The sequence below is a fragment of the Pipistrellus hanaki genome (genome assembly GCF_964339955.1).
Source record: "Pipistrellus hanaki genome assembly, chromosome: 2".
NCBI classification, from domain to species: Eukaryota; Metazoa; Chordata; class Mammalia; order Chiroptera; family Vespertilionidae; genus Pipistrellus; species Pipistrellus hanaki.
The window spans coordinates 43,294,878-43,314,159 of record NC_140504.1 but is presented as its reverse complement, the minus strand read 5'-3'; the positions used below and the strand labels follow the sequence as shown (position 1 = coordinate 43,314,159).

Sequence of the window (19,282 nt, the reverse complement as noted above, 5' to 3'; positions counted from 1 at the left end):
TTAGTAAATTCTTATTTAGGAAATCCTTCTCTCAACTATTCTATGGTCCTGAGGTTTGTATCCTCAGTGAGTGAGAAGACCACAGTCCCCTTAACCAGAGCAGTCGATGCAGGTCTGGGAAGGATATGAGCTTATCCTTGGACTTGCTGAGTTTGAGGAGTCTGAGGCATAGCAAACCACCCTGGATGTTTCTTTGTTCTTCTTCTTGCCAATTTCCCCCCACTTCCCCTCTAGCAAACCCTCTCCAGGAGTGAATGAAATCTTTAATTGTCCACACCCCAGAGCAGGAGGAAAGAAGAAAGTGGCTGACTCCCACACCCTCATTGTTTCCAGTGTCCTTAGAAGTATGTGAAGGTGGAGGTGGAAGGGGAGGGCCTACCATCCAAACACACAAGGCCTCCATCTCTGTAGACACTTAGAGTCAAGCAAAGGACACTGCCAGAGGAGGCCCACATCCCCTCATTTATAACCTGGGGAATAACAAAACAGATAGAGGTGTGTGGGAACCATGCCAGAGTTGCCAGATAGCCAAAGCTAGAGTGTGGAGGCCTTATTAATAGTACACCAGATAGCCAAGGCCACTCTGAACATGGAAATTTTAATCAGGGTGTCCAAGCGCTATACACAGCTGCAAGGCCACAGCAATCTCACCTTACACTGTACCCTTCTATAACCCAAATATGATGTCACTGTTGGCTAGAGTCCTCTTTTGTCTAAAAGTTATAATACATATTGTTAACCAGCCAGTATACTGGAGACAGGAGAGAGGCTGGAGAGAAAAGACAGGCTCAGGGGATGTAGCTAGTATGTGTACAGGAAAGGCTGGAGAAATTGGGGAAGCTGCTGAGGCAGAGAGTTCAGGTGCCACTACTATATGAGTTGGTGAGTCTAGGGGCAGCATGTGGCTGCACAGATAATAGCTATGGGTACAGAGACTAATGCTGCTTTTGTGGGAAAGATGTATTTGTTCACCAGTCGGTGTGTGACTGCCTGTATAGAACTTTGCTGTAAAGAACTGTTTTGTCTGATGGCTATATGGCTACTGGCTTTACAATACAGACTCATTCTTATACACCTATGCTCAAGGCTTCTCTGTCTAAGACTGGGCATCCAAGAAGGTCCAGCCCTCCCCTGTAGGCTTGATTGCCCCCCAACTGCCCTCCCCTGCTGGCCATCTTGTGATGGTCATCTTATGTACACATGGAGCGGCATCTTTGACCACATGGGGGCAGCGATCTTGTGTGTTGGAGTGATGGTCAATCTGCATATTATTCTCTTATTAGATAGCATAGAGGCCTGGTGCATGGGTTGAGGCCAGCTGGTTTGCTGTGAAGGGTGTCCCGGATCAGGGTGGGTGTTCCCTTGAGGTGTGGGGCAGCCTGGGTGAGGGGCCTGGGGTAGTTCGCAGGCTGGCTATTACCCCGGCAATCCAAGCAGAGGCCCTGATATCTGGGTTATATTTATCTTCTACAATTTAAACTGTGTAGCCTTAAGCAGAGGCCTAGACCGGCCAGGGCAGGTAGAAAGCTTGGCTTCTTCCGTTGCTGGGGAAAACCCTAGCCTGCTCTCTCCAACTCCTTGGCTGGCTGCTGATACTTTTTGGGGGGATTTATCTTCTTTAATTGAAACTTGTAGCCTTAAGCAGAGGGCTGGGCCAGTCAGGGTGTGCAGAAAGCTTGGCTTCCTCCATTGCCAAAGAAACCCAAGCCTCCCTCCTGCTCTTTCCATGGCCATAGCCATCTTGGTTGGGTTAATTTGCATAATCACTCCTGATTGGCCGGTGGGCATGGTTGATAGGTGTGGCTGGTGGGTGTGATGGAGTGATGGTTAATTTGCACATTACTCTTTTATTATATAGGATTGTTATTATTTATCCCTATTTTATAGAGAATCAGGTAAGTGAAGGACATTTTCAAGAAGCAAGTGGAGGAGTAATATATTAGCTCCAAAATGTGGCACCATTGTCAGTCTAATATAATCCTTATTTATAATAATAAAAGGGTAATATGTTAATTAGGCCAGATGTCTTCTGGACATCATTTCGGACGTACATCCTGACAAAGCTGCGGCCTAAGGGAAGCCAGCCTGGGTCCCAAGTGCCTTTGGGTGTCTAAAGGAGGGAAGCCTAGGTCCTGGATACCAGAGGGAAGCCTGTGCTGGCAGCCGGGGAAGGAAGGCCTATTCTTGGATGATTTTTTGTGCATCGGGTCTCTAGTTTTTACATAAAATGTAATGGGAGGAAAACTGGTGGCAAGTATAGAGAAGCAGAAAAAGCCCCAAATAAGGCAAATTGCATCTAATACCACCACCCAGAGATAATCATTCTTAAATTCTGTTGTAAATCCTGCAATTACAGAAGTTTAATTCCCTTTTTGAAGCTCCTACACTGATGCTGCAGAAAACTTTTGGACAAATTACATCTCATTATATTCAGAATTATGAAGAAAAACAGCAGGAAAGATATTTTAAAACATTAATTTGAAAAGTAGTCATCAAGGTCTACTATGTGTTTGGATACTGTTTAGTGTCTGGAGAATTAGAAGCCATCTATGTTCTTTTTATCTGCCTTCCTGGAATGTCAGCCATGGAATAGCAGAGGCATAATCAGAGGTCTGGGAGGTCTCTGCAGAAGCAGCCAGATGGATCCACCATATCCATTGTAAGCTTATTTTGTGACCACAGCCTAAAACCATGGCTTCAATGTGTCTACTTCCCAATTCATGTTTATCATTCTGATTCTGCTTAATTATCAAGGCTTTATCCAGGACTAATGGTATATATATTTATGAACCCCCTTTAAAATAAACAAAACACTATGCCAACAAAATATAATTTTCAAAATTTCTTGTAATTAAAGACTCAATTTCTGAGATGAAGATTTTGCCAAGGGGTTAAAGGAATCATGAATAGGGATCAGTAAATCCTTCTCTCCCTTTGCAACCCTAACAATAAGTTAGTAGCAAAATCATAATGAAAATGCTACCATAATAAAGTCATACATTTTATAAGTATATAATATGAATATTAATAATGGTGATGATGATGCAAAATACTTATTTCCTTTGGCATCATATTTTCAAACACTTTGTAAATTTGCATATATTTTTATATAATCCTCATGTAGTAGTCCCTTATGCAGGGATATATTATCTCAATTTCACAGGTGAGGAAACTCCATGAAAATTTACAAAGTGTTTTTACATATAAACCAATCATCTCATTTGACTCATACTAGTATATTCCCATTATGTTTTCTATTTTGTTGGATGAAAGAACTATGACCTAAAATATCAATTTGCCTAAGTTCACAAAAATTTTAGAACTTGGTCTAAAACTGGGACTACTTAGGGGTTTTCCAACTAAAATGCAACTGTCTTGGTGTCCAGTCACACAATTGGAGAAAAATTCCCCAGATTAATCCTTTTAACTCCTCAGATAGTCCAAGATCAGCACATGTGCTCTCTATTTTAAGAGGGAGTTTATCTGACTTAGATTCATCCTCTGGAACTCAAAAGATATCTGCAAAGGTTCTACAAAGTGGCTTCTTCTCAAACCTCTTCTATAATCCGATTTGTGAAGACAAAGTAATAATGGGGCCTCACTAATGAAATTTTGAACAGAGAGATGAATTGATCAGGTATTTTAAGATAATCTTACAGTGTTACATTGAATAAATTTGAGGACTGGTGAACACTGAAGGCAGTAGGATCTAATAATCTCATAGTACTTAATATTTATTTAGGGTTTTATTAGACACTAAATAGTCTCAATCCTCACAATACTATGAAAGTACAGTAAGTATTCACTTAACATTGTCAATAGGTTCTGCAACTTTAAGTAAGACAAGGTGTAATGAACCCAATTTTACCATAGGCAAGTTGATATAAACAAGAGTTAAGTTCCTAAGGCACCTCAACAATGTTATAATGAAATGGCATTAAACAAAATGGCAGTATTTGAGGTTCTGCTGTACAGATAATCATCAACTTCATTTTATAGATTAAAAAAACAAACAAAGGAAAGAGAATATAAGAGACATTCCAAAGATTATAGTCACTAAGTGGCTGAACATGACCTTAAACCAACATAGATGGTCTGGTTAGTCCACACTCTTAATCACTACATTTAAGCAAATTTCAGGAAATCATCATAATCATTAAAGTGAGAGGGAAAAAAAAAAGTAAACACAACAGTAGAAATGGAAAGGATCAGTGAGAAATGTGACAAAAATAGACTTTACAGGCCTGGCCAGTATGCTCAGTGGTTGAGCATCATCAACCCATGAACCAGGAGGTGACGGGTTCCATTCCTGGTCAAGTCAGGGCACATTAAAGGGTTGTGAGCTCCATCCCCAGAATGGAGGTATGCAGGGGGAAGCCGATGGATGATTCTCTCTCTCATCATTGATGTTTCTATTGCTCACTTTCCCTTCCTCTCTCTGAAATCAATAAGAACATATTAAAAAAAACAAAACAAAACAAAACAAAACAAAACAAAACAAAACACCTTGACAGAATTTAACAACCTGATTAGATTCGGGGGTAGGGGGGTAGGGGTAGGGTGGTTTGAATAAGAAGAAGGAGACAAAAATGACAGAATTTTCAAGCCTGAATAATTATGAGGACAAAAAGGCCATCCTCATAAATAAAGGCCTGCAGAAGAGAAGCAGGTTTTGGGGGGAACATGAGATAGGAGGAAGATGACAGGTTGAGTTTGAGATGCCTGTGGGGAATTCAGGTGGAGACAGCCAAAGGGAAGAAATGCAGGTGTGGAGTGTTTCCCGTCATGAGCCCTCAGACTTGCTAGGGGTCTAATCAGGTATCTTCAGCCTAGATTTTCAGTTTTAGACTTTCCCTGCACATTGCTGAGTGACATAGGATAGAATTTTCCATAAATGCTTGGATTTGGAAAATAAATGCTTACCCACAGGCCTAAACACTCATAAACTTAGCCACCTCTTAACAAGTTGGATTCTAGTGCAAAATCATCTTAAGCTGCTTATTTTCCCAACTTAAGGTATTAGGCACACAAATCAGAAGCTAGAGGATAGACGCAGTAACAGCTGAGTAATTCTTTCCTTTCCACAGCACACTGCCCTTGGGAAGGTGAATTTGCTTCTGTATGTTAATGTAGTCTCTACTCAGGATTTATGAAAGTGAAGGTTGGCTTGAAATGTTTTCCTCTGCCCAAGTTAGGCCAACAAGGATCCTCACCTTGACTGAGGTGGGAAGAGACAAGAAAAACAGAAGGGGACAAGGAAGAAAAGTTCAAGATTGGTAGAGGAAAAAAGAGGTAGAGTACAGAGTCCCAAGTTCCTTTATACTGATGTGTCTGTTACTTGGGATTTATGATCATGACATTGAGTGGGTTTGCCCCTTCTAAAAAATGAGCAAATCATCCCAAAATGATATGGTTAATATAAATAACTGTTTTATGTTAGTCCTGAATGGTATACTAGACTTTTTTTTTTCACTACATGTTGACCTTTGAAGTTTTGCTCTGACTTCCAGCTTCAATGTCACTACAGATTTAAAAAAGAATTAACCAGAATATATAGGTTTTTCTATCTCAGTTTATCACAAATAGCAGGGTCTACTCCTTACATATAATATATTACTCATTTTAAAAGGGAAGTGGATACATTATTGGTCCAAATATAAATTTTTGAAATTTAATTTTATTTAGCTGAACTTTTAGTGAGTACACACATATGCACACACACCCAGAGATATCTCTCTTCCCACCCTTTGACACTGTTTCTGATATAAACTTTTCATTAAAAAATAAAAATGCTAATTTACATGATTCCATACTTGGGTGATAAAGTCATATTTCATCATTGTGAACTTCATTTCTCTAAAATTTCTCCCACACTCCCACCTGAAAAACTTTCCCCTTTAAAAATTATACCATAAATTGGGGGGGGGGGGAGATATCAAAGCTACACATTTGAGTTATAATTATGCTTCAAAAATTGAATCCTCATTGAAAATGCTGATATTTGAGCAGTCATTACAAAAGCCCAATGGTTTTTCTGGGCAACATCAACTGAGCATCTTTAATCAAAATAACATCTGTAATGATATTGTGAAGTTTTCAGCACTTAGAACAGTCAAGCAAGTACCAGCAGCAGCTCTGACTACTTCCTCTCTGAAATCAACAGCAATCAAAGCAAAGTACTCAGATATTAGAAACACTTCTCCAGAAAAATATCATTGCCCTTTGAACTGGCAGGACTCTAAGGTATTTCTTGTTTCCGTTCTCATCCCATCTACTGGCTTCCACTTTCCCTCTCATTCCTGTTCATGGTGGTCTATTATCACAACAGTATTTGCAGATTACTACTAAAACAAGCATTTTAACAACTTTCAGCAACATATTGCCTTGTTCTTTTCAGAGAATCTTAAGTGGTTGGACATTTATAGAAAAATAATAGTAATTTTATTTAATAAAGAACATTATAAACTGATGAATAAAAAGATAGATACAGAGACAGTAAAGCAACAAACAGACTGTCAAATTACAGCAGGGAGGGTAGAGAGATTTGGGGAGATAAGAGGTCAACCAAAGGACTTGTATGCATGCATATAAGCATAACCAATGGACGAAAAACTTGGGGAGGGAGGGCATTTATGGGAGTGGGGGTGGGCAATGGTAAGATATGTACACATATAATACCTTAATAAAAATAAATTTAAAAATAAAGCAGAAAAAAAACCAAAAAATAAAATCTAGAAAAATATGCAAAAAATTGATTTTTTTCGATAAGTTAGAAAAACCCTATCCTCTAACACAGAGTTCTGAGATCTAGTATTCAGTGACATATCTATTCACCATAGATTCATTGTGCCCTGATTAACTTGTGTTGGGAGCAAAGTATTTACAATGGTATTAGGACACAAAGTTAGACAACAAATGCTATTAGAGTCAAAGAAGATGGCAATTAATAATATAGGCCTATATTCATAGCAGCATTATTTACAATAGCTAAAATTTGGAAATAGCCCAAGTGCCCATCAGTTGATGAGTGGATAAAAAAGTGGTAAATTTACAAAATGGAATACTATGCAGTTGTAGGAAAGAAGGATCTCTTGCCCTTTGAGACAACATGGATATAACTAAAGATTATTATGCTAAGTGAAATAAGCCAATCATAGAAAGACAAATATCTCATAATATCACTTATTTGTGGTATCTAATGAATAAAATTAATTTATAAAAAAAATAAATCTCTAGGCATGGAGGCATGGAACAGGCTAACATATCTCAGGGGTAGGGAATGAGAAGAGATAATCCAAAGAATTTATAAACTTACATGTATAGCCCATGGACACAGATAATAGTGTGTCTGTGGCCTAGGCCTGGGGGATATAAGGGCTGGACAGAGGGGGGTAAGGAGGGTAATGTATATCTGTTATACTGTCAACAATAAAAATATTAAAAATTTTAAAAGTTAAATTCATCAGGAAATGAAAAACAATGAGTTAGAGTTGAGTTTTCCTTTATAAGAAATAATATTTTCAGACCAAATTAAGATTCGTAATCACATTTGTATATGCATACAGTAATGTAGCTCTTTGAGAAATACTTTCTTTTAGACGTTTGCAATGCACATTACTCTAAAGTAGAGGTGTCGAACTCAATCAGAGAAGGGGCCAAAATCTAAAATCCAGCCTAAATCGCGGGCCGAATGGTTTACTGAACAGTCATAAACTGACAATGTCATAAACTGACAGCGGAGTGCAGTGATGACAGCGCGGTGCGGGCCACATGGCAAGGCCTGGCGGGCTGGATTTGGCCCGCGGGCCTTGTGTTTGACATATGTGCTCTAAAGCATTCTGGAAGTGCATGAGTAATACACCTATTTGACTCTATGCAATTAAATAGTACTTCATGTACTTGGAGCACTGAATGTCCTTCTGATGTGTGTGATATTCCACTTTGGGCCTGATGTTGTCAAAGGATCCTTCCCTCTCTGACACAGAAAGGCTATCATTAAGTGGAACCCTGGAGCACTCAGCACTGCAGATCTAACTTTCACAGGTCTGGCAGATATTGAAAAGAAAGATTCATAAGACAAAGTGCACAAAATTTTCCAAGCTGCTTGCAGCATCTCTCTTCTTCCAACAATGTGGCAAGCAGTATTGTAAAAAAAAAAAAAATAACCAAGATCATCTTAAGAAAAAATGAGGAATTTAAAAGAGAAAGAAAATTTGGGGTTGGGTAACAGGCTGGAAGCTGTCCTTTAGAAGTTAATGGAGAAACATTGACCAAGAGTTAGGGAACATGAGTGGGACTATGCCTGTCCTTATAATGTCTGTGCATCCATTTTTTTAAAATATCATTGGCATGCCTTTGCTTTTAATACAATTCTGATTATAGAAGAAGGAAAGTGTCCAATCTCCTATTTGTTGCAAACATGAAAATGACAAAGTAAATTTAAAGTGTTAATCCCTTGGTTCATATCTTTGCTTTATGTAACTCAAGGTTTAGCTTTGGATCTTGGCTCTGCAACTTACTAACTTTACTAACAATGTGATCTGGACAAATAATTTCATCTCCTTATGCCTTACTTTTTGTTTCTTTAAAAGAAAAAATAATTTTTACTTCCCAGGATTTGCATGAGGATTAAATGAAACAATGGGTGTGAAGTTCCCATGTCTCACTCAGTTTAACAAACATTTGTGAAATGAGTAATTGACTGGTGGCCACTGACCATTCCCTGTCATGGAAATACCTTTTCTTTAGGCTTCCATGACTCTATCCTATGTTATTGTTAAGAAAATGGTTGAAGATACCAGTTTCATGGTCAGTCACCTCTAACTGTATTCAGTTACTCTATTAAAACACATCCGTTAAAAAAAAATACTCTAATTTTATAGCATCAAAATTTCCAAAAAAATCATATTATTAAAAAACCTTATTTCATTTATTCATTTCCATTATTGCTATAAAGTAAATTTTAATTGGCTATTTTGAAGAAAAACAACAGAATAAAACAAGGAAATTACCTTGGAGACATTCCCAGTCCTAAACTCTAAAGGAAACTGAATACCTATTTGATGGATCTGAAAGATTATTACCAGTCCATTAGATCTAAGTTGTCCCATTACATTAAAAGATAAGCACAAACATGAGGAACAAATAGGTGAAGTTTGATATAGAAATGAAAATGAATGGTTGAGGAACTCCAAAACCTTTAATTATTAATACATAAACCTTCTGATAATTTAAATTATGGGCGAGGTAACTCAGACCGAATACATTAATTCACCTTGAGAGTGGGTTGACTTAAAGTTTCCTTTTTAGATATGCATGGCTTACTCAGTAATAATAATAAAAGAGAACCACAGAATTCCACATATATAGGATCACTCCCTCTAAACCAGCCCCAGCATGCCAGGTTGCAGAGCACTTAAACCCACACACCAAGAGTTTAACTTGAGCTTGGCTGGGGGACTTGGATGAGACTTTCACTATTCAAAGACAGAAAATATTAATTATCATCAAATCTGTCATTATCTCCCCATCCCCTCCTCCACATTCTCATCCCACCTATCTCATCCTTTCTCCCTCCAGCCAGCAAAATGAAAAGCAGTGATTTGCCGAGTAGATTGTGGTTTTACTAAAAAAAAAAAAAAAAAAAACACCGGGGGGGGGGGGGGGGAGAGGGGTAGGCAGCTGTGTATGTCTACTCGAAGTAATCAAAACAAGGAGATGGGAGATGTATTCTTTGAAGTGCCCCCCAGTTTTGTAGAAAATCCAGAACATATGATTTCATTAAAACACCTGCAAAAGAAAGGCAAAGAGAAAGAGGGAAAAGAGGAAGACAGAGACAGACAGACAGGCATATGGGATAGATAAGAAAGGGAGGGAGAGAGAGAACTAATGAGAGGAGAGATATAGGAAAAGTAAGACAAAAATAAAACGAGGCACAAAACCACATGTTGAATGCCCTCTCCTCCACTCTCTCTGTCTTTTGAGCTGCATGTCCAGGCAGATAAAAGTGTTAGGAGAGTGTGTAGAAATGGCAAGCAGAGCTGGCCTGGCATGCTGAAAAAACATACAACCTCCTACAAGATGTGATTTCAGAAGCGCCTGGATCACCCACTGCCCAAAATAACACCAACTTCACCCACTGGCTGATGCCGAAAATTCCACTGTTTGTGCTTCATTTATTTTGGAAAGGATTATGATACCTACTGAAATTGCTTGAGTTAGGGAACTCTTTCAGCCTCTTTGCAACCATTTATAATCTGTGTGTGATTTTTAAAATCTCTCCTGGGTACTGGTTTGTATCCTGGGGTAAGAGGAAAAAATACAAAGACAGTAGGATTTCCCTGAACAGAAACAAGAGTCAACCCAGAAAGCTAAAGTCACTGAGAAAAAAATGTATTTATTCAGCTAGCCCTCAGTCCATGTGAAACCCAAGCATAATTTAATTTGTATTAAAAATTACAGAAGATGAAAAAAAAAATTCCAATTTCATTTTGATTTGTAATGTAATGGAAACACCAATGGAAGTGCTTTAAACCAGGCTGTTTGCAGGTCCTGTGTTCTTCCTATTAGGACAATCAGCGTCATTTAATGGAAGAGCCAAGGCTTCTCCATGTCTCCATCTGAACAGCTTTAGCCTTATAGAGCTGCAGGTGGGAAAGATTTAGGGGCTTGTCTCTATACCACAGCTCAGAGGAGTGGCAAAATGAAAGAAGTGTGTGAGAAAAACAAGAGGAGCTACAAGTTCTTCAGTTCTTACTATTAATACATGTAGGTATTAAAGGAAATGTCTGAGTCTCTTCTCACTCATGACGCTTATGCTTGTTTTTCTAATAGTTTAAAGGACATTAAAGAATCCTAGTTGCTTACAAATAAGAAAGTAATGATATGGATTTGAATGCACTTTTTGTACATCTTTACTCATGTTTCTAATATTTTCTATGAAAATATGTCTTATCAAGTTTTCTTCTTTCTGTATCAGTGTTTAAATTTTGTATTTTACTAAGAAATTGTCTGTTTCCTCTCAGATGTCAAATATTTTCACACAAAATTATATGTGGTATTATTTTGTTATTATTTTAAATTATTCTAGAACAGTGGTTTTACCTTTTCCTCATTCCTAATTTTACCTACTTCTGTGTAATATTAGTGATATTAATGACTGCTAATATTCTGCTATTTGTAGTAAAAATAGCTTTATCTTCCTAGTTTTATCTTAAAATGAATCAGGTTTTAGATTATTTGTTTATTGCACTAACCTTTACCTTTGTTATTTTTACTCCTTTCTATTTCCTCATTTTTCATTTTATTTTAATGTTCTTTTTCTACTTTATAAATATGTGTACTAGGTAGTTTTAAAATAGTTTCTCTTTTGTAATAAACATATAAAAACCTCTGCTAACTAGACCACATTTTCTTTTACTATTTACTCTATCCCATGGGCAATTATATACCTTTTCTTAGCTAATCTATTACTTCATGTATGACACTCATATTTTAAAAACCTTCTACTCCTAGGCTAGGACTCATAATTAAGTAAGAACTAGTTCATCATATGAAATATCTTCTAGTTCTAGCATGTAGACAGTCTTGTACATAACTGGTGCTGATGTGGGATTTACATTAACAGCAAAATCTTTACGTAGCAAGAAACAAGGTATAATAATATCACTACTCTCTCCCCTTCTCTACAATAGGAATCCCATTCAACCAAAGAAATACTATAGTAAGAGGTAATAGTTATAGATCCAGCTCAATAGAGATCTGTGATCTACTTTTTTTTGGGGGGGGGGGGAACCTCATCCTCTAATTCATCTCCCTATCTAAAGGGCTAAATACTGTTTAATTTCTCATTCAGATGCCCTCCTTTGTAACTTTCCATAAGTGCCTCATTAGAGAGGGAATCACCTCTCTGCACTGTTCTATCCAAAGTCATAATCTACACTTCATAACGAGTCTCTAACAACCTGCAGTAGTAATCTGGGAAGTCTGCCTCTGTGTGATGAATCAGCTTATGTATTTCCCAAACCAGATGGCTTCCTTTGTTTTTGTTCTTGATTCAGTGAGGTTTTTCTTTTTCATTTACTTTTTTTTTTTTTGGAAAAAAAAATTACCTTTGTTATAATGAAAATACACAGCAAAACAGAACTGGAAGGTAATGGGGATGGAAGATATAGAAAAAAATCACCAAACATGGCCTCATGCTGTGGTTTATCCCTTACCTCACCTGCGTTTTCTGATTCATAGAAACCTACTCTTGACAGGGCTAGGCCCAGGGAGGCATATTTCTAATCAGTTTTCTTCTGGAAATTTGGGAGCAATTATATAGTTCTCAGGCTTTCAAGATATAGAAGACAGTATGGAAAAGGGAAAGACATTTTATTCCAATGCCATCCCTAGCCCCATCCCTCAGTATGTATCGATGCCAAAGAGACGAACCCCTTAAAATCGGATCAACTTGGGCAGCAATATGCTGAACAATGAGGCTATGTTGATGAGAAAATGAGTAGCATCAGACTTGGTGTAAAAGCTGGCTAGGAGGTAGAGTGCAATAGAAGAGATGCTGAGGAATTTGCAGAAATACGTAAACTGGAGCCCGTAGTTCATCTGTTCCCAGTATGTCAGTAGCTGAGCCTTTTCTTGATCAGTGGTCTCTAAAGGTGTTCTTTTCATCATATGTTGGAAGACATACATAGCCAAATTATGGATGATGTCTTTCAAAATGAATGCTGATGGATTAAATTATGCAAGTTTCTGTATTCAAATAATTACTTGCAAGTCTGTTTTGATAAATGCTTTTTATTATGATGTAATACTTAGCAGTCATGCTTAATCAACAAGGTCAACAGAAACTTGTAAATATTCTGCTAAATAACACACTATAATACTTTTTTTTCAGTGCTGTAAAATTAAAATAATCCTTGTTTCCAGACAACAGGAATGCTGATGAAGGTGATGAAAGTAAAACAACAGAGAACAGTCCTACCAAGATGACATGGCCAGCCAGAGGCCCAGGCTATTCATCATTCCAGGGTTAGGTTTACTTCACTGTGTGCCACCCCCGCATTCATTCTTCAAGCTTCAATAACTGCTGGCTAGGGGCACATCCTTCCCATCAGGTTTTTTATATTTCCTTTCACTGAGCACTTACTATGTGTCAGACATTGTATTAAACACTTTATATACATCATGTAATTTAATCCTTGCAACAACTCTTGACACAAGAAAAACTATGCCCATTTTCTAGGTGAAAAATATAAAACTTAGAGAAGTAGAGAGACTGAATAACTTATGCAAGTTAGAAAGAATTCCCCAAAGTAGAAAGTGGCAAACCTAGAATTTTAAGAAGGTTCATCTAACCCAGAAGGCAATGCTCTTTGCCAGTAGGCTATAGCTGCTGCTTTCTGCACCATAATCACATTGCAAAATGTATTACAGAACATCGATTTCCTGAAACTTGCAGATTTACCAGGTGTGTCCTCTGCCATCAACTGAATCATGCATAAGAATGTTGAACAGGTCAGAACAGGGCCTCAATGTAGGTGGTCAAACTGTTCTCCACTATGCTAACTGTCCACCCTCTGGGGTAGTGATTGGCAAAATAGAGCCTGTGGCCAAATCTGGCCCACTGCATGTTGTTTTTTAAAAAGCTATATTGGAACACAACCACATCCATTCATTTATGTATTGTCTATCGTTGTTTTCACTCTATAATAGCCCAAATTGAGTAGTTGTAATAGATACTGGGTGGTCCGAAGAGACTAATATGTTTACTATTTATTCCTTCAGAGAAAAAGTTTGCTAACTTCCTGCCTAAAACATACCTAACCTTAAATACATTTTGAAAGGTGTGACTTCTGAAATTTTATTATTTTATACTCCATACATACTTCTTAAGAACACAGAGCATAGATGCTTGACACTTGTATCTTTCCATGATACCACATCCAGCCTTATTTAGTAAGCAAATAGATGTAACAAAATGGATAGAAACAGGCATTGTTCATAGCATCATTTACCATGCTACTAAAGTATGACATTATGGATCTAGATGAATGATCTGCTTTTCAGCACCAGCTTCCACACCTCATACTGGGCTAGAAGACCAATGGCTATGACAGTGCAAACTCCTACCAACTTCTGGACCCCTGTGGTTCTCTCCTAATACAAGGGAACAGCAACCATGACCCAAATGTTCACCCTAAAAAGTAGACCTAATGATCCAGGCAGGAGATTATCCAGGCCCTTCACTGCTGCTGAGCCTTGGGGTCAGAGCACTATTTCAACTCTACAAAGAAAAGATGTTATGAAAAGAAGAGTCTCTGACTCTAAATCAAGCAACCAAGAGTACAAGGAAGAGCATGGTGATAGAGATCTTGGATAGAAATGAATGCCCTCTGAGAAGAGGGTCAATCAGCCTGGAGACACATGTCTGAAAAAGCACATGATTTAAAGTTCATGAGTCTGAAACATCTGTATGGCTATGAAGAATTAGGCTCTATGTGGCTACAGTGAGCTCTCCATTTCTGAGCATGTTGGGGCACACACCAGTGACCCAATTCCAAGCTAATATATTAGTGATTCCAATTTAGAATGTGGGATTGAACTAGTAAAGCTGTGAATTATATTCTAGTTCATGGATCAATGCTATCCATTCTCCTCGATATGTTTTTTTTTTTAACTTTCCTATACATTCAATTGTTTTCTAACAATTGATCTCCTTAATTGGCCTTTAGTACATTAAGCCCATATACTTTCATTTATTTAATCATCTTTGTTCTGTACATTGGTTTAGCCACTGCAAAGTCCTAATGAGTGACACATTTTGATTTTGGGAGGTTTCATTCACAAATAAAAAGAGACATTGTGTTTTTTTAAAAAAAACTCTTGCTTCTAATAGAATTGAGCTATGTTGTTTTCCCATTCTTACCTTCATCTTACTATTTGCAATATTTTCTCCACCAAACCATCAGACCACTCAAATCAAGTCCTCTTCTTACTTTGTATTTGCTGTTTTCTGAAACATATGTGTAGTTTTAAATTTCCCCTGAGATCTTAGGAATAATAACTCTGCGAATGTGTGTATGCTTAAAGTGCCTCTGCATATCCAGATAATCATGTTTGGTGCAAATGCCTCATGTAGACTTACCTCTACCTTGCACTCAATGCCTTGAAAGCCCTAGGCGGGCGGGAGACTATAGTGGAAGCTGCCTTGGTTGGGCAGAAAGCCACAAGGCTACATGTTTCACATAAACCTCCTGTTCCATGTTATTTCCTCTCTATCCTTCTGCTGCCAAACCACCACAGTTAATTCCTCCTCAAGCAGCATCTCATCCAGTGCTGCAATTATAGTGGAGACAGAAATGGAGTTGGAAATGAAGTAATGAGGAAGCACAGAGAAGAGGCCACCATGATTCATCTCATAAGCATGTGGGGTCATTAAATCTGTACATGTGGTCCACTAGTCCTAATTTTATCCACTAACTGAAAGAAAGAAGAAATGAAAATTAGGTGTTTTTGAGAAATCCCTGTATCTGTTGGTCCCTTTCTGAGAAGGCAGCTTGCTGAAAAGTGCCAACCTATCATCATAAATAACCCCATGTTATTATTTAGAACATCCATAAGCCAACACCAGAAAGAGTGCAATGTTCCCTACTTAGCATAGTTCAATTGTACAATGGTGCAAAGGCAATACTCATTCAGTAGAAACCATACTTCAGATTTTGAATTTTGACCTTTTTCTGGGCTAGTGACATGAGGTGTGATAGTAGCAGGGAGTCACAGGTAGTAGCAGCTCCCAGTCAGCCTTGCAACCATGAGGATAAATAACCAAACTCCTCCGTGTACTGTGCTGTCAGTATTTTTGTGTTGTGTGCTTTTTTTTTTGCTTTTTTTTTTTTTTTTAATATTCTTATGTGTTTGTGTTTCATCTACAAAATGTCCATCTGAGTATGTCTCCTGCCCCTGGTAAGAAGAGGAAGGTGATTATTCTCTTAGATAAAACTCAAGAAAATTGCCCATCTGAAGGCAATGTGTGTGTTCTGAGAACACTTAAGGTCAGCTAGGCCAAGCTCTGATGGTCAGTAGATTAGATGCATTAAATGTACTTTTGACTGAAGATATTTTTCAACTTGAGATGGTTTTATCAGGACATAACCCCACCATAATTCCAGGAGCATCTATATAGCAACTGTTAACTGGTTTGCATAGCTTGTAGTTAATGCACATGGTCATTTTTTGCCTTAGACATCAATATTATATTTAACATGAGTTTGAGGCAATATTTCAGCACTTGTCATATGGCCTGAAATTTTCCGAAAGATAAAAGGTAGAAACTATTACATCAAGAAATGTTGCTCCTGGCTTGGTTTTATGGAAATTTGGCTTTCTACTAGTGACCCAACACTGAATTCCACACATTTCCCCTGAAACATTTTTCTCCTCACTGCTGTATTCCTCCTAATAGCAGCACCATTCTCCTTGCCTCTCAGACTTCCAATTATAGCCATTTTTAACTCATTTTCTCATGCTCCTCCTCCTCTGCAATTCTCACCCCAGTCCCCAGTTATAGCATCAAGTCAACATCTGTTGCTACTGCCTCTTCTGTAGGAGTAACTATCTCTTTATCCTCATAGACACCTGAATAGTTCAGGTTCTCACTGTCTTCCCTGTTCTACTGCAGCTTCCAAACGGGTCTCCCTTCCTCCCTCATTGTCCTGCTCCCATCCTTCTGCAGGAATCTCTCCTCCCAGGGCTCCTTGTATTAGTAGTAACAAAAACTATTTTCAGGGTCTTATTGGAGCAGCATTTTCATTTCTTCCACCTTAAAATCTTAAGGCTCAATTCCTTTAAAGAACTTTCCATGATTCCCCTAGCTTTCAGAACAAGATGCATCTTTCAGGACACAAAACTATGTTAAAATATGTATTGTCTGGTGTATAAGACGACCCCCTAATTTTTACAGTTAAAACATAGGTTTAGGTCTATATTCGCTGTATAAGACTACCCCCCACTTCAAAGAAAAGACTTTGTCGTCAAGATCTGCAGGTAATTTTTGTGCAATTTTGGTCTTTTGCCCCCGATTTTCGGTTGACTTTTTTTTTGTTTCAAAAGTCATCTTATACGCCGGAAAATACGGTAAGTAAATTTGACTCTGTCTCACAGAATATTTTAAAGTATGAGATTTTCTGTTTTTCTTTGAATTCTCAATAGTTTACATAGTACATGATCTAGGGAAATCATGGCTTGTGTGTGTGTGTGTGTGTGTGTGTGTGTGTGTGTGTGTGCGCGCGCAATGGATTCACTTCCACATTTAAAATTCAACTGTGGCTTCCATGCTACCAAGAATGTACAAACATTTCTCCATCCTTCATCTGGCCCTATTTCTAGCCCTATCGTCAACTATGCATTCATTACACTCAAGCAAAACTATACCCGTCGACTATCCTCTGCATTTCCCTGGTATTTCTTGACCACATGAATCTATTTCTGCTACACCTTCTACCTAGACAAGTTTTCTTTTTTTTTTTCCCCTGGCCCTCTCTTTATATGCCTGCTCCTTACCATATCCTGGTATTCCTTTTTTAAAGGTCGTGTCACATACCACTTCCTTATATTTCTCTGATATAGCCTAAATGAATTTAGTGTCAACTCCTCTGCAATGACATAAGCTTATTGCACTTTAAAGCATAGCTGTTCATTATCTCTGCTAATGAAATATGAACTATTTCTAGTGCTGTGATGCTTAGTTCTATATCATAACACCTAACATACTGATGTACATGTATTCACACCCAATGCATGCTTATTCTATTTGAACAGATTGTTTGAACCTGACTTGAAATGTTACTTTTATGTGTACTGCTTGGTGTCTGAACCAAGTTGTCAAGCAGAAGCTTGATTTATTATAGAAGCGTTCAGTCCAAAAGGAAAAGGCCTCAGACCTCCCTACAGGGGATACAGTTTTTATTCTGTTCTTCTGAGAGCAATTAAAAAGCATAAATGCATGCAGTACCTTAACCTCAATAAATATTTGATAAGAGCATTTGTTTATTATAATTATTGCAGTCAATAATGAACTTTTATTTTTATACATGTATCAAAATTCACTGAACTCCCAAGATATGCTCTTGGAAAAACTTAAGAGGTTCTTATTTGTTTTAGGAAAAGGATAGATCAACATTAAATTTAAGGTAAAAAATTGATAACTATTTGCATTCTTTCAAGTGTGGCAAAAATCAGTCTACTCTCTCTAAATGTTTTTTAAACTGATAAGAAATACCTATTGCCAAGTTAAAGAACAAGCCTAATTCCCTTTAGTTCAGAAAAAAAAATGAAAAAGAAAAAAACATGCAAAACACCGGAAAGTGGAGATTCTTTTGCAAAAAAAAATTCAATCATTGCTTAAAGTTTACTGAAATTACATTTACATTAGGAAATTGATACTCTAATATCATGGTCTTAGAGAATTCTCAGTGCTACTCCCTGGGCCACATGCTTCAATTTCCACTCTCCTCATTATACACATGAGAATCAGTGAGTTTACTGTCCCTTTGAATACATGTTCTGATTTAAGTTCTACATAATATAAAATACTCCCAGGAAAGATTGACACTAACATTGAAATTTATCTAGACAGGCTGCACAAATGGCAATTAGATTTTTTTTCTATCCCAGGGAAAATATTTTATGTAATGGGACTTAGAGACTGGTTTTCATATCCCATCATTAAGGAATTCCCCTCCAGTGGTTGTGAGATGCCCCATTCCCTCAATATTTTCATTTCACTTCAGCTGGGGGAGTGGGGGGGGCGGAATAAATGATGAGAGTGTGACAGAAGTAGGTGGGAATAACGCCCATCTCAGTTCTAACAGACTCCTGAGTCTGGCTCATTCATCCTTTTACTAAAAATCCTTAAGGGATCAGTGAAAAATATCAAAATGCAAAAATGTAATAAACAAATGATGCGAAGTATCAAGGCATTTGGGGTACAAAATAACCTGTCATAAGGCCATTTTTTCAACACACTTTTTTTTTTTTTTTTTTTTTTTTTTTTTACTGGCTTCCAGACAAGTGCATTATTTCCTCATAGGAGTGGGCAGACACTATCTTAGGCATCTTTTTTGTGCTGGTCAATGCTAAGATCCTAGAGGCAACTTTCAATTTGCCCAGGCATGCTCAACATTTTTGTGGGTTTTCTCTATGTGTGCTTTTAATTCGATGATTGTTAAGAAATTTGCAGGCAAAAGCTAAAGGTGACCACAATGCAGGCCCATAGTATGGAAGC

At 37.7% G+C, this 19,282-nt stretch overlaps 1 protein-coding gene and 1 pseudogene across 4 annotated transcripts in view; both read right to left on the bottom strand.

Moving 5' to 3' along the window:
- TPRG1 (tumor protein p63 regulated 1) overlaps positions 1-19,282 on the bottom strand; it is a 124,742-nt gene that overhangs the window by 31,369 nt on the left and 74,091 nt on the right. The gene's annotated exons all lie outside the window — the stretch shown is intronic.
- On the bottom strand, positions 12,406-13,067 carry LOC311617359 (ORM1-like protein 2; annotated as a pseudogene). The gene is made up of 3 exons: positions 12,930-13,067; positions 12,773-12,776; positions 12,406-12,725 (listed from the first exon to the last, which is right to left on the bottom strand). The product of its transcript is annotated as an ORM1-like protein 2 (transcript).